This window comes from Alligator mississippiensis, chromosome 2 (genome assembly GCF_030867095.1).
Source record: "Alligator mississippiensis isolate rAllMis1 chromosome 2, rAllMis1, whole genome shotgun sequence".
Classification (NCBI taxonomy): Eukaryota; Metazoa; Chordata; order Crocodylia; family Alligatoridae; genus Alligator; species Alligator mississippiensis.
In genome coordinates, this window is record NC_081825.1 from 8,260,108 (window position 1) to 8,276,239 (window position 16,132).

At 46.1% G+C, this 16,132-nt stretch overlaps 1 protein-coding gene across 3 annotated transcripts in view; it reads left to right on the plus strand.

The window, feature by feature from the left end:
• SMOX (spermine oxidase) overlaps positions 1-16,132 on the plus strand; it is a 68,945-nt gene that overhangs the window by 872 nt on the left and 51,941 nt on the right. Inside the window, exon 1 of one of the 3 annotated variants that reach the window (XM_019495640.2) lies at positions 12,696-12,717. The exons of the other annotated variants lie outside the window; for them this stretch is intronic. The gene's annotated coding sequence lies outside the window, so the exon portion shown is untranslated. Of the gene's footprint in view, positions 1-12,695; positions 12,718-16,132 lie in introns of those variants that run through there. 3 annotated transcript variants of the gene reach the window in all.

Below are 16,132 nucleotides of genomic sequence, written 5' to 3' on the forward strand. Positions count from 1 at the left end.
GCCCTTGATGCGCGCGCGTTCCTATTTCGTTCCCGATCTGCCATCGAGGCAAAGGTGGAGATGATCCCATCCCATCCTCGCCTTGCGTTTCGCGACGCCGGTCCAGGTCGAAAAGCAGAAATTATATGCATCGAATCGCACATGTTCACTTCCTGATCTGCCACAAACGCAAGTCTGAGGCCAGAACTCTGTCCTTACTTCACCCTGCTGATCCGAAGCTTACTTAATATGTAAGGGAGCGTACTTTTCTGAGAGTAAGCAGACGGGTCGAGTTAAGGACATAGTGCCTGCCTTGGTCTGTCGCAGCCTATTGTGTAAGAACGGTGTGTATTTTCAGACTTTTACACGCTCTGTTTATTGACTTAGTGATAATACTTTGCTCTTATAGCCCTTTCTCTTTGAAAGTATTAGGCAAACTCAAGTTAAGGCTTTTACAGCATCCTGCTGTGGCTGGTGAGAGATCTCCCTGTGTTTCAGTTGGAGAGATGGAGGCAGTGAGGCAGGGATGCTCCCCAGTGGAGTTAGGATCATAGGTAGGACGGTAGCCCTTATTCTTTCCTTACCTCGCTAGATCAGCCACTCCCAAACTTTGCTGCCCCCCTCACAGCACCCATTTATACCCTGTCGCAGGGCATGTCTACACGTGCATATACAGTGCAGTAATTATTGCACATGCATTTACTGAGCACCGACTTGGGAGTAAAGTTACACCCAAGTCAGCCCACACAAACAGGGTTATTGTGCAGTAAGGCGTCCGTACTGCGCAGTAACTATTGGGAGTAAATTTGCTACCTGCATCATGCATGTAGCAAATTTACTCCCAAGTTGGCATAAGTCGCCATAATTACTGTGCTGTACAGGCGCGCACATGTAGACGTGTGCCCATACTGCGTTGTGATTTTCGGTTACTGTACAGTAACGGTGCAGGTGTAGATGCGCCCACCTTGAAGCAGTTACGGTAAAGTGACCGGGCAGACCATCATACTCACGCACTGTAGTTTAAGACTGGACAGAGATTTTTGCCCCTCCGTTGATGTTGCCAGTCCAGGATGGAGCTGCTGGGGGATGTTAGCATTTTCATCTCTGAAGAACCATTCCTGCTGAAGGATAACACGGCACTGCAACGAGTTCATTATGGTACTGCTGAAATGCAGCCACCTCTGGGGAAGAAAATAACAATCAGCTTGCTTGGGATGGAGAAATCTGGAGGGACTTCCAGTTTGAAGAGTGTCATAGGACAGGGGTAGGTAACCTGTGGCACAGGTGCCAGTTCGGCACGCGAAGGCATTTTGTTTTGCACGTGTACTTCGGGGCGGATGTTGGGGAAGGGGTCGGGGCTGTGATGCTGCACAAGGATCACAGCTCGCCCGCCGTCTGCCCCTGGCGTGCCAACATCTTACACGTCGAGGTTGCAGGTGTTTTTGGCACTCTACCCAAAAACGTTGCTGACCCCTGCCATAGGATCTCAGTAACGTCTGTGCTGGGCAGACAGGATGCCTGCTTTTCCCAGGCTCCTTGATAGGCCCTTCTGATTTTCAAGTACATGCTTGGGATTTGTTCATCTGTCTAAGCAAGAGCCAGTGTTTTGGGGCTAGCTGATGAGACAGTGTTTTGTCGTAACACGTTCCTGTCTGATGCAGACAGGGATGGCTTAGGAAGTTTGGAGAGGGTTTGCAAGATAACTTTTGTGGTGTACGTAACCGAGTTGAACATTAAGAGTGCAAGGGGATCTTTTCACCCATCTTTACTGTCTGCTGCAAAAGGAGGGCCTGGTAACATGGTTTTTTTTTTTCAGCTCTAGGGGTTGATTTATATCACTTCACATTTCCAAGATCAACTTGCTGAGAGAAAAAAAAAATCGCTGGAAACATATTTATTTTTTAAATGAAAGCCTCCCTGCGCCTTCAGATTTCTAGTTGTCCCAAGCTCAGGAGCTTTGATCCCTGATTGTTAAAGCACCAAGTCAACCGTACATTGGCTGCTGTTGTGTGAATACTCATTATATCAAAATAAAACATAATTGCTTCTGCCCCGTGATCTGAGTGCCTTGTAACAGGCATTAAAAAGAATCTGCTTTATTCACAAATGTAACAACATCTCTTTGTCTGTGCAGCCACAATTAATCAGCCAGAACATGGATAAATGTAGTTATACCCTTGCCCATGGCCACAAATACCAATCCTTTTTGTGCTTTCCCTTTCCAAAAGGCAATGAAAATACAGGGAAATTAGCAGCTGTACAAATAATTGGCCTTCTTGGTTCTGTTGCCAAAGTTGGGGGGCCGGGAGGGACAATTTTTTTTCTTCCTGACATGGATCTGGTAGAGAGTAGACCTGAACCTGGGTCACCTTGCTTTGAAAGTTTAAGAGGTCCATGCAGAGGAAGCCAGCATGAAGAGGAGTGCCCGTTAGGTGCCCGTTAGGTGGTGGGAGTGAAGAGATGTAGGTTCAGATCCTTTTAAATGAAGAAATTGAGTCCAGGTTTTTTTTCCCCCCCCAGTGCTTTTGGGTTAAACTAGATCTATTGCTGTGACTAACAACTGGCCGAATTTGCTGCCTTGGCAGCGCCTGGAAAAATGCTGCGGAAATACAAGGCGAAACATTGTGTTGTTTCCAAAACATTTCTTGCTTTTATTTTTTGCTGAAACAGCAAATTAAAATCCATTTTGTTTCCCCCTTTTCCTCCTCCCTGACATTGTATCAGTGTTGGGTACCTCTCATTGAAACATTTGCCGTTAAGGAGTTCAGGTGTTTTCTATCTATTTTGGGGGGGGAATATTTGACTCTACATAAAAGCAATACTTGAATTTTGAATAGCCAGCATGCAATGTCTTTCCAGATTGCTGTTACTATGGTATTTCCTGCAACACATTCCAGGAATACTGTAATGGGTAATGCAAACTACTTACAAGATAAAAGTTGGATGGCAGATACCACCCTTGCAGTATGGTGGCTTTGTTCGAAGCATGGGTCTGCTCTAAAAAAATGCCATCGTGGGACTGTCTGTGAATTTAAATGTCTCAGCAATGCCCTGCAGATGTGTAAACATGTTTTGGGAAGCCCCTGCGGTTCCTCAAATGGCCAAATCTCCAAGCTCAGCGAGGCTCCGAAAGCCAAACCTCAGCTCTTTGTATAACCCGTGATAAAGATTCAGCAGATTAAATAACTCCCGAGATCCCTTTCCCTTCAAGTGATCCATTCTGTAGAGGATCCGGCTTGTAGAATAGGATCCTTAGCTTGCTTAATGTTAGCTGTATTTTCTCTGTGGGATCGACAGCACCAAAGCAGGCTTTTGGCAACAGAGGTTTATTGGATATGCTGGCGCCTCTTTGTTAACATAATGTTTTTGAAAAATGGAGCATCTTCAATAAACTGTATTTAGTGTTTTCCCCACGCTGTCAGCTCTCGATATGCCACAGTGTTTTCTGTTGACAACCTAAATCTGCATCGCGGGTGTTAGGGGAGATGATATGGGCAGTGGTTTGGCTGTTTAGTGCCTGGGAGGGCATGGGATCCAGCTTTAAGATTGCAAAAGATAAGCACTTGAGCTGGGCATTTCTCTAAATTGATCAGCAGCAACGTCCTTAATGCCAGTTATTTTAAATGGACCTCTTTAGGCTTAATCAATGAGCTGAACTGAGTAGTTCATTACTCTCCAGAGCCATTGTTTAAGGTTTTCGGCAGATCTCAAGAAGACAGCACTGCATTCATTTGGACTTGGACTCGTGCTTTCAAGGTTACCTTCAACACCGCGGACACGAGAAACTTTTCTTTTAAGGCGTCCTTATGTTTTGAAACTTAGGAGGAGAGATTCTGCAGCCACAGAGCTGCGGGCATACCCAAGGCCTTGGTTTAGCAGATTTCTTCTTCGAGGATAGTTTCAACATCGCCCTCTGAGATACGCGTTATCTCCTTTTTGCAGATAGGGAAACTAAGGCAGAGAGTTGAAGGCCACGTAAGTCACAGGCAGAACTGGGACTTACAGGCCAGATTTGCAGCTGTTCTGATCACTGCAGTTGCATTGATTTCAGCAGAGCAGCACTGGTTTTTTGAATGCTAGACAGTCACCTGACCTCATGAATTCAAAATCAATCCTATGTTTAAGTCCTTTTGCTAACTTTTTAAGGGTTTGCTTTAAAAATGTGGTGTCATGCTTGACATCCATGGCTTACAGAAGATTTCTCCTTCTTGGAGTTAAAAAATTGCAGAAGGAAAAACTACTTGAAACCCTGAAAATGGACAATATTCATTTATTTTTCTAGTTGACAACTAAATGTAAAATCGTGAATAGCTGCTGAGGTTTTCAGAAGAATTGATTGTTCCCAGTTTGCTATTTTCTTTTCTTTAAAGACATTTTTAGAGGTCCCACTGGAATTAGTTAAATTTCAATCATCAGAATAAGTTACTGCCATATTTGAAATGCCGCAAATGTTCAAGATAATGTGCGGCTGGTCTTATGCTGCGGAGAAAAAAAATCTAAGCTTTTATTTGTAAGGTTTGGGGTCATCTCTGAAGTACTGAGCTGCAGCTACTTTGCAGCTGAGCTGTGGAGAGAATAGTCAATGCTATTTTTGCAGAGACCTGAAAGCTTACAAAATAGTCCTGTAATCTTTAGCCCAATCCTAAACCTGTGGTTTGTGAGAAGGGAGTCCTTTTTCTCCCCATGTAGTTAGTGTAGCTCAGCAGAATTCATCTTGCAGAATAAGTGGAGCATGTTAAAGCAATGGATCTGGGCTTTTCAAGAACGCCTTGTACATTATGATGGGTTTGACTTTTTAATGCCTGTGATATTCCAGCAGCAAGAAGCATTCCCCTCTCACCTTGCATAAATCCAGCCCAGAAGTGAGACATTAAATGTAGTCCAGAAGATCCCCTGCAAGATCTTTCTCCAGTGGTTGAGAGCAGCATGAGTGACTTCCCTATCTCTTTCAGGGGTGGCATAGCCGGGCAGGGCATGCTTCTCGGGAGCACTATACAGGCGGGAGAGACATCTCAGCCTGTATATTTAGTGTATCAGGACGTTCTTCTTGTGCAAGAATCTGCTTCGTGTTACAGTCTCTTGCCCTCTGGACATACAGGTTTAAATTTGTAAAAGCAACCTCTGCTTTTGAATGCTAGGTTTTGGTTTTTTTTACACGTGAGATCTGATATGCCGAGGTGCTCTCGTTTGCCGTTCTTACTGCTTTGATGCAAAGTTGTGCGCCTGCTTGGTATGTCTGAGAACCATAAACACCTCGTGAGTGCGCCTGACCCTCTAAAAAGGAGAGGAAGCTATTGACAATTGGAGCTGCGGCAGGTCTCTGAATGAGGCAGAGAATAATACCTTGGTCTTGCAATTTGCAGCGTGCGGCTTGGTCTAGGCGGTTGAGAAAAACACATGGAGGATCAGTTTAGTATTGCAAAGATGAAGTGTCTTGAGCATCTAGGGAACTTGTGGCCATCAGCAGCAGCTGAGCAAGGGTCTCCAGGATTGCACTTTTGAACTTATGAAGAATGCAAATGCGCAACTCTGGCCTAACATCCCTCTTAGGAAGCTGTTAAGAAAACCAAATGAAAAACTAAATGATTTCAACTTGGGTTGAGACAGCATAGTATGTGTGTCAAACATCTGGCTCGTGGGCCACATCTGGCCCACGGAGCCATCTTCTCTAGCCTGTGGGGCTCCTGGTGGACCTGGCAATTTGGGGTGGAGGACCCTTCTGCAGAATTCAAGGCAATGGGTCCCTTCTTTTAGTGACAGGAGTGTGTCCGATGGCTGTCCCTACCCAGCATCACTTACCTTGACACTGCTGCTGCCATTTACTCTTGTTGCCACCACTAAGTCTGGACCTGGCCTTTGAAGGAGCTCATATCTGGCTTGGGTGGGGGTAGGGTGAGTTTGACACCCCTGGTATGAACAATTAACATTTTGCCACCTCAAAAGTTAAGTTAGCAATGAACGTCCCAAGGTTGTGTCAGGGCCAGTGTTTAATGTGACAGTGATCGGAAAAAGGAGATACAATTCAAGATGAGAGAAATCTGCAGATGGTGCAAAATTCAGTTTACAAAAAAGGTTTCATGGAAGTTCAAGTAGCACGAGCAAAACTCCTTCAACAAATTTGTACCGGGGCAGATGTAAATTTGCTGCGGAGAAATGCAAGGTGACGTGTATTGAAAAGGCCAGCTCGTGTTACTCATGCTTCTTACTAGGTTGTACTGTGCAACTAGTAAGGAAAATAAATCATTATTGCTGTAAGCAGCTCAGTGTAAATCTCAACTCTGCATGTATGCAGTGGCAAGTCAAAAAAGCAACGAAAAGGTTATGTGGCGTAAGGAATAAGATAAAAAGCAATACTGAAAATATAGCGTCCTTATGTTATCCCCTGAGATGCTCTCGACTGAGCTGCCGTGTTCGTTTGTGATGACTCCATGTCAGAACCGAGGTATTGAACGACTGGTGATGAAAATAGGTAGAGGCAGAAAGCAACGTCCCCGTATGGAGAGACTGCGAGGAATGGGATTGCTAAATTTAAAAGGAAATAGGGACATGACAGGATAAAAAGAAAGTTTCTCTTGACACCTTTGGATAGTACTGGCGTGAAGGAATGTTTGGGTGAACTGGAAAGTCAGCAAATTTAAAATGGACACTACTGATTTTTAGGCATCACTGCTCTGAGAAGTTTGCTGTCAGGAAATCGTCGAAACCAAGAATTTGGTAAGCGTTTAAATGTAACGGTTAGGTATAGATAATGCGTATAGCTAATGAGAACATCGACAGTTATGTTAGGTAGAAAAGGGCACCCGAGAGGTAGGAGCCTCCTGCTTTAGTCAAAGATCGGATGATCCTTTGGTTGTCCAACTCGGAGTTTCGTGTGTCGTCTTGTGTTGCTGGCCAGGCTCAGAGACAGGACGATAGGCTGCTATTATGGTAGATCCTGGATTCTTTGCAGGGTTAGGTTCCTTACCGCCATGCAAAGGTGAAGGGTTTGTGAAGTAGCCTGGAGTACATTTAATGACGACCAACAGCTGCACAGGAGCGCCGAGGAGCTAGCTGCATGTGAGCACCGAGGAGCCCCGGCTGAGTGGAGAAACAGCGCCCTTCCAAGTAAGAGCTGCAGCAAACAGCTGAGCCGCTTGTGCATCAAACACAGTACTCATAGCAAACTAAGCACATTGCCAACCACGTGGGGATGAATGATTCAGGCGTCTTGTGGGAGTGCCCAAGAGCAGGGCTCCATTGTGCTAGGTGCTGAACAAAAAGACCATTCTGCTCTAGTTAGTTTAATATGTAAGCACGATGCAAAATCGCATCGTCTGGTGGGATTTTCTGCTTTATCATAGCTAGTTTTCTATCAGAGGATTTTCAGGCCCATTGTTAACACTGATCAGTTCAGCCCCTTTTCACTTTGTACCTCCCACATGGTGAAATGGGGTTGTAAAGTAGTTCACTGATCCTTGGCAGAACCAAGGAAGTGGAGGGATTGGAGGAGTGATGTTTTTATACCCATCCCTTATTCTGTTAGGTTCATGTGTTAATAAGGATTGGCATGAAGGGTTGATATTCATTGAGTTCCCTGCATATGCATGGTACCTGGTAAGCAGGGAAGAAGAAAGGCTCCGACCCTTAGAGTTTAGACAAGCAGCATACCAATGCAAAGCTTGGGGCATACAAGCCAAGGAGCAGACAGTGCTGGAAGTGGGACCAGGATTGCCATGGTAAGCAGATGGTCAGAGGTTTATTACTGTTAAGCACTGATGTTTTGTTCGGAGCTGTTATTATAAGGCATAAAATAGATTCCAGCCCTGAAGATCTCATTAGCTGACATATTTTGTGAGGTTGCAAGACCCTAATTGTGGGGTATAGACTGAAAATGGGTGGCTGAAGGGTGGAGGAGAGAGAGAGAAGGGGAGCAGTAGAGAGTTTGCAGCAGTGGTGCTGAAATGCAGCAGTGACTATGGGCTTCTATACATGTGCAGAGGTAGGGGTGGACAGATAGAGATTTTGGGGGCCGATACCAATAGCTGATTTTTAAGGAGGCATATTGGCCAATACATATTGGAAAACATATCACAGTCGGGCAGCTTGAAGAGCTGTGTGCATCTGGTAAGGCCAGGGGTGGGCAAAATGCAGCCCGCAGGCCAGATGTGGCCCACCAGGCCATTCTGTCCGGCCCGCAGGGCCCCTGGCTGCCTGTCATGTGGCCCTTGATGGCTTTCCAAAACTCAGTAAGCGGCCCTCCGCCTGAAATAATTGCCTGCCCCTGGGTAAGCCTGTTGTGGAAGGGGATGGGGAAGGGAAGAGGCATGGCGGGGGGCAGATCAAGGACCCTGCGGTGAGGGAGGAATGGGCTGGGGCTGGAGCAGGGGCTGGGGCAGGGATTGCTTAGCCGGGACGGGGTGGGACGTGGGACGGAGCTGCAGCTTGTCCAGGGGTTGCGGGGATGGGGGTGGTGGCTCCCGCCGCTGTGCGCATCCTGGGAGGGCATGGGGGGGCTTGTGCCCCCAGATTGGTGTGCAGGGCAGGGTGAGCTGCAGGCTGGGGCCGGGGCTGTGCTGGGCTCTTCCCGGTGGGGGCTGGGTCAGGCTGCGCTTGGGGTGGGCAGTGGTGGCACTGGAAGGGGGCCTACAGAGTGGGGGGCCTGCAGCCACCCCAAAATTTGCTGTAGCCCCCCCTTTCCCCCCCAGTCCCCCTCCCAGCGCTGCTGTCGCCTGCCCTGGCCCCAGCCCACAGTGGCAGCTCATCTCACCCTGCCTCACACAGATTGGGGGGGGCACATGCCCCCCCAGGCCCTCCTGGGGTGTGTGCAATGGCAGGAACCACACTCCCTCCCTGTGCCCTCTGGCTGGTTCAGCTGCGGCTTCGTCCCATGCCCTACCCTGGCTGGGCAGCGCCTGCCTCAGCCCACTCCCTCCCTCACCGTAGGGGCCTTGATCTGACCCCCCGTGCTCCTTCTCTCCCCCTCCCCTTCCACCACAGCAGACTTACCAGCTGCACGCAGTTCTTCCAGCTGCCGGGCTGTGCTCCTCGCCGCCTGTGTGCTGTGCTGTGGCTGCATCCATGAATGGGCATTTATTGGTCAAATTATTGGCCACGTCAAACCGATTTCCGATACAGTTGATTTTCTTGATATCGGTGCTGATCTGATATCGGACCGATGTATTGATGCACCTCTACAGAGAGACTGCTCTAAAGCACTGTAATTACAGCGTGCTGGAGCAGACTTGATTGAGTCTGCTGGAGCGTGGTAATTAGTAATTACTGCACTCCAGCAGACTCTACTGTCACGTGCATCAGTGCCCCCACGCTGAAAAATGGTGGCGGGGGTGCTTTACACTAAAGTTGGTTCAAGAAGCTTTAGGTAGAGCACCTGCAGTGACATTTCAGTGTGGGGACGCTGATGCACGTGACACTCCAGGCACTTTAATTAGTGCGGTTCTTGGAGCCGTGCTAATTAAAGTGCCCTCCCCTAGCCTCCCAGAGCATGTCTATTAATGCCCTATGAACCTTTGAATATTGGTGTAGTAAAAGGAAGGGGCAGTACTAAACTGTTCCTATTAGCAAGTGAGAGCTGTAATATTTTTTTTCTTCATCTTTCCAGCTTCTATTCAAATGCATTTTTCACAAAATCCTCTCATTTGTGTTGCCCCAAAGGATTTCACTGCCATATTCATGTTTCAGAAGGTGAGGTAAGAGCCGCTCTGGGACACACCTCTTCGCGTGCCATTTTTCACGTGGTACAGAAATGTGTGCATGAATTACAGTAGAACCATAACCGTTCGCCCCTCCGTCGCACGGGGATCGCAGCCTACGTGCTCTCTTATGACAAGGCTGTTTAGCTTACAAGCATCTGTGGGCCACACCAGTGAGGGCCACATGTCTTCTGGACCGTGCCAGGGCAAGCCTTAGGCCCCTGGGCTGTGTGGGTGCCCCCACTGCTGCACTGCACACCAGTGTGGACACCCCCCTAAACCACTGCATTTTAGGATCTTAATAAAGCTAGTCTGATTATAGTTTGGACACTTCTGTTTTGCCCATTTAAACTCTCCCTGCAGTTTTAGTTGGATTGTGATATTTTACGCTTCCTTTCCCACACCATTATGTACTACAGCGTCCCTGCTGCATTTCACCCTATAGACCTAATATTTGCACATCAGCAGTGAATAAAATGACTCCCATGTTCATAAAATTAGTAATATTTTTGTGCGTTGGGGTCAGAGGTTGCATTTAAACATAGGTGTGGCAGAAGGCGATGTTTGAAGCATTGCTTGCAAAGTTAAACCATTAAAAATGCCAGTCAGTTTTCCTGGCAACGTTTAACTATTTGCTTGATGAAGATGGATTGCTATATCCTTAGAAAAAGGATGCTAAGTGGCAGTTGATTAACAACACGTGCAGTCCCGTGGCTCGCTGAGGGCCGTGTGCTGTTAAGTGTGAATGGATTTGATCTCCTTTTGGTTCCAAGAGGACAGATGTCCACATTACTCAAAATGTTGCAGTTGGCACTAGCTGAAATCCTTCTTTTGGCCGTGTTGTGCATTAGAAATGCATAAAGGAGGTGACTTTAAAGGTCAGCATACGTGGCCTCAGGGAAAGGTGAGAGCTACCCTGTAAACTGAAAAGCATCAAGGTCTTCATGTGCAATTATAAGAAAAAATGTATGAGACAGAATGTGTTTGTTCAAGTGAAACATATGTGTTTCTGCTTAGGGGGAATTAAACTCCGGGAGTGTTCAATTTTATTAAAAAAAAAATAAAAAAAAATGTGACCACTTTGTACTAACTGTAGTACTAATTATTCCACATTTCACTAGGAAAGCTTGGTGGGGGGGAGGGCAGGGCACAGTTGCATACGGGTATGTCTGTACTGGGAGACTTTATCTTGAGTCCGCGGAGGAAGCTTGTGCCTTTGTAACTGTAATCTGGACATTCCTGAAACACTCGTTGAGGCTACAATTGCTTTTGGTTTACCCTGGGGATTAGGCTCTGTACATCAATTAAGAACGAATGCCACCCGAGCCCTTCTGAAGCATTGTACGCCTTGTGTGAACTCCTCCAGGGTTTCATCGACAGCTTTCCTGTGGTATTTGTGCCTTGCCACTTCAAACAGCTGTATTCGCCAGCATGCACGCTGGTCTTTTCATTGTTTTCTTTTGTAATTTGAATTGTTTTCAATGAACTCAAAGCTGGTAGCAACAGTTCTGTTAGCAGCTTTTCAGATCCCGTCATTGATTTAACCCTGAATATGGACAGCGAGAAGTTCTTCCCCCGGGTGCCTTCGCCGGCTGTACGGAGGAAGGATGGGTCGAGCGTGGCATGTTCCAGCTTTGAGTCTTGCTAGCAAGAGTGGTTGAAACGTGTAACTTGGAAAAAAAATTCAGGCTTGTCTCCATGGGGAACTTTGTTCAGAATAAGGCAGAGCCTGAATTTAAAGCCCTCTATTAATTTCAGGTCGAGGGGAACTACCCCCACTTTTTCTGCAATAAGAATGGCTCTTGTGCAATAGCTAGTTTGGGCTGTTTTCCTGTGGAAGCAAGCCCAGAGACCACCAGCTTAGCTTTTATGCACCACTGAACAACAGACCAACACCAGAGACTTTGTGGCTGCATTTGATTTGTGGCCTGCCATACCAGTGAGTTCTCGTTGTGTCGCGCCCTCCGAGTCCCCACCCCGTCTTACCTGCATGCAGCGATAGCTTGTCTGCTGTGGGTTTCTCAAATGAAGTTCACGTACTTTCCGTCAGAATTTATCTTGATAAAAATGTTCCCTGTCCTCCTAAGCAATACCTATCACATTGGGCTCCCTTTTTCAATTCGTAGTCATGCAGTACTACCATTTAAACACTTCTAACAGTGCTAATAATAGAAGGGGAAAATGCTCTTTCTCTACAGAACTGGTGACGCTAGTTGCTTTGGATCTAGATCGGAGGAGACCAACCCATGGCACGCGTGCCGCGTGTGGTACGGGCAGCCGCTGTGTGTGGCACATGGGCGAATCAGGGAGGGAGCGGGCAGCACAGCAGTAGATAGGGCAGGAAGCAGAAAGCAGAGCAGCAGGTTGGGCTGAGAATGCAGGGCAGAAAGCAGAGCAGCAGTCAGGCAGAGGAAGGGGATCAGAGTGGCACTGAGGGACGCCTGCCAGGAAGGTTGACCCCACCAATGGAGATCGTCATCTGATCCGTCCTTCCCAGGCGTAGCACTGTATGCGCTTGTCTCTACTGAATCCAGTCTTGTTGATTTTAGATTACCTCTCTTGATTTTTTTTTTTCAGGGTTATTTTGAATTCTGATCCTGTCCACTTTCGGCTCTTCCTGAAAATCTGTCATCCGCATATTTTATGAGCGTGCTCTCTATTTCATCACCTGCCTTGTTAATGAAAGCGTTGACTAGACCCAGGCACAGGACAGACCCCTGTAGGCCTGTACTTGATAAGATGTCTCATTTTGAAAGTAAGATTTTAACATGTACTTTAAGAGCAGTCTTTGCACCCACCCCCTGGTGTTTACACCTGGACAATCTTCCTTCTGTTTGCTTATAAAATGTAGTGAAGGGCACTGAAAAATGTAATAATTTGTTCCTTACATCCTTCGTCAAGTATTGAACAAAGTACCAGCAAAGAATATCTCCCTCTGTCTGTATTGGTCATATCTGAACACTACCCTTTTCATTGATTTTTTTCCCAAGGTGGAAAGGGACCAGAATGATGATGAGGTCTGCCCCATTCACACAGGAGATAGAAACATGTGAGTTAAACCAGTTTTTTCACAATTTTCATAACAGGACAGCTGCCACCTGACGACTCCAGAAGATCAAGAGGAAGCCGGCGTGGTGCCACTCGGGGCTTGTAATAAAATTAAACTATTATACAAATGCAGTCTTCAAAGCAGCCTTTGAACCAATACCAATCCCCCTTCTGCAAATGCTTGAGAAATAAGAAACACATCAAATCTGGACCAGATACCGGGCAATTGCTTTCGCTGCCTACGTGCTATTACTTGCATCTAGCTGGTTGTCTAATTGGATAATGGGCACTACACTTCACGACTCTATAAGCATATTATGTTCAGTCTGCTTTGAAGTGGGGCAATGCAAATGTTTACAAATAATCAGCAGAGGACTAAGATGTCACTTGGCGTGCTGCATCACTTCACTTCTCCTGTGAGCTGCCCTGGGCAGGGAGCATGCATCTGTGTCTGTACTTCTTAGATGAGCTTTTTAAAATCCTAAACTGGGAACTCTAAGCATTATTAGATCCTGTCCATGCTTCTGGTGCAGTTATGTTTTAAGAACTAAACTTGATTGTAAAATGCTTTTATTAAAAGTGTACGGTGCCGCAAAACAATTTAAGCTCAGTTTAGAGAGATAGCACAGAAGAATACCATATAATAACATGATGCCCTGATATACTACACTTTGCATTGGATGTAAACCCAGAGCTGTTTCATGGAAGAAAATGCAGTGTAAGCAGGCCCAGAGCACCTGCAAAGACCCAGGTATGCTTATTGAAACCATTTGGCACCTCCAGAAATACTCAAGTGTTTTTCTTTCCATACTGAGATAGAAGACGATGGCATATAAAAGACGTACCTGTTTGAAAAGTGTTATAGATGGAGTCAGGGGTGTAGGCTGTAGCCGTGTTGGTCTAAGGACCTAGGCAGACAAGGTTCCTTGGGTGAATCTGATATCTTTTATTAGACCAACCCAAATAGTTGGAAAATAATTATTTTTCTGCTTGTCTGCTTATAGATGGAATGACATGTATGAGAGCAAGCATAAGACAAAATAAAACTGTTCTAGGAACACTTAATTTGATATATTTTTGGATAGATGTGAGTGCTGTTTTTTTTTTAAATACACAACCATCCAGCACACATTTTAATAGGAGAACCCTTTTCAAGCGGCCCAGGTCCATACTAAAGGCATGTCTGTGCTGGGAGGGCCAGGTCTTATTTTACATGAGATGCCCGAGAGGATTTAGGTGTCCACCTGCGATTCTGTTCCACCCAGCACGAGATTCGGAAAAAACACTCGTGTCTCTTTTTGTAACTTGAAGAAGGGCTAAATACTGTTTCACCTTATGTACCTAAATGGCACACATACAGTCACACACTTGCAGATTGGGGCATTTATGCAGAGTTTGGAGTTCTGTTTTGTGTTGTGGCAGGGTCAGGCCTCTTACCTTTTAGCCCGCTAGCCTAGTGCCCAGGGTACTTGCCCAGAGAACTTGGGACCTAAATTCTTGGTAAGCCTCAACCAGAGGTGTTTTGAACTTGCATTCCCCAGCAAAGTATTTAGACCACCAAGACACAGACTAGGCAATGCCCAGCCTCCTCTTGAAGCTGACTCTCTGCACCTTGCATTTATTATTCGTAGGCTAAGATGGGTGGAGAGCAGTGGAGAAATTCCCGTTGGGCACAAGTGTGCTGACTAGAGCCCTCTTCCATCCAGGGCAGCATCCATCTCTCAGAACCACACACACTCCGGCATGCTCCTTTCCTTGTCACCCCACATTTTTGGCTGCCCAGCGAGCCAGCTTCAAGAGGAGGGCTGGAGAAGGGTCAGGATAATATCTAAGCTGGGGTCTGGTGGGAAGAGCTCTTGGCTGAAAGCAGGAGATGCAGGTTTAAATCCTCATGGAGGAGAGGAGGGGGCCCAGTGTCCTGCTTCCTGGGTAACTGTCCTAACCACTTAGCTGTCGGGGCTATGACGTGGGAAGAGTTCTGTGCTGCTTGACACCCACTTGTTATTTTTCTGTAATTAAAATTTCAAGGATTACCTGCCTGTATGCACATACCTGGATGACCTTGTTTCATCACATAGCCTCCTGGCCACAGGGAAGCCCTAATGAAAGTGCGTACATGCTTGAAGTCTCAGAGCAGAATTGCCTACTGTGTCTAAGGGCCAAAAACTACAGTTATGCCGAGGCACAAGGGCCATTTGAGCACATAAAATGAAATAGGATGGAGCTCTATTCCAAGCAGCTGACTGCTTTGAGATCAGAGACCTTCATCACTCAACAGGTACAGCGCTGGTACCAGCTGTGCAAAGTTCCTTCCTAAGGGGTGCGTCTACATGAGATGCTACTGTGCAGTAGCACTGGCGGGCAGCTACTGTGCAGTAGCATCTGGGAGAAAACTGGTTACTGTGCAGTCATTTAATACTTGGTTATGCAAGTACTAAATGACTGTGCAGTAACAGCTGTGCAGACTGCTGCTTGTGTAGATGTGGCCTAGGTGTCTTCACTCTGCTCCATAGAGAAAAGATGGATGGAGTCTCTGCTGTATTCCAGCTTTGTCTTCTGAGATTTGCTAACAAGGGTGTTGGTGGAGATGTGTAACAGGAGAAAGGATTCAGGTGCCTCTCCATGGGGAACTTAATCCATGACAAGGTAGGGCCTCAATGTGAAGCCTGGGAGCTCCCCCTTAAAATGGAAAAAGACACTTTTATTTTGGAATAAATATGTCCATTAGAGAGCCTCTTGTGGAATAATTTACTGGGATCTATTTTTCCTGTATGGACAAGCCCTAAGACTATCAACTTAGTTTCTGTAAGCCACCGAACAGCTGTCAAATGCTGGAAACTTTGTGGCTGCTGATGTAGACCTCATTTGAACATGCAGCTTATAGTAAAAGTGAATTATAGCTCTATATTATTCAGTAATGGTTTGTCCGAATCGGGTTAATCAACTGATGGCCGCACGCTTTCTGCTAGAATTCATCTTGATAATGTCTTCCCTGCTGTCCCAAACTAAAGCCAAATGAGTATGACCCTTTCTGATGAATTGGACTTTCCCCACTGCCAGCTTTCATTAATAACATCATACAGGCTAACCAGCTGTACAGTGCAGTTAATAGAAGGGAGAAGAGTAGAAATAGTAAGAGAATTCAGAAATGTAGTGGAGTATTACATTGCCCACATGACTTATTTCATTAGCTGTGTCTCGGGGAACAATACTGGCAACCAATATCTCACTCTACCTGCATCGCTGTTATTTGGACACACTTAAAATTTTCATGGATGTATTTGGTAGCTTTATTGGTCTGAGACAAAAAAAAAAATGCAAAACTCTAGAACATTTGGGTCAGAGATGATACCTTTTATTAAGCCAACTAAGAAATTGCAAAATGTCTTTTTCTGCAAGCTTTTTCATAGAGTTTT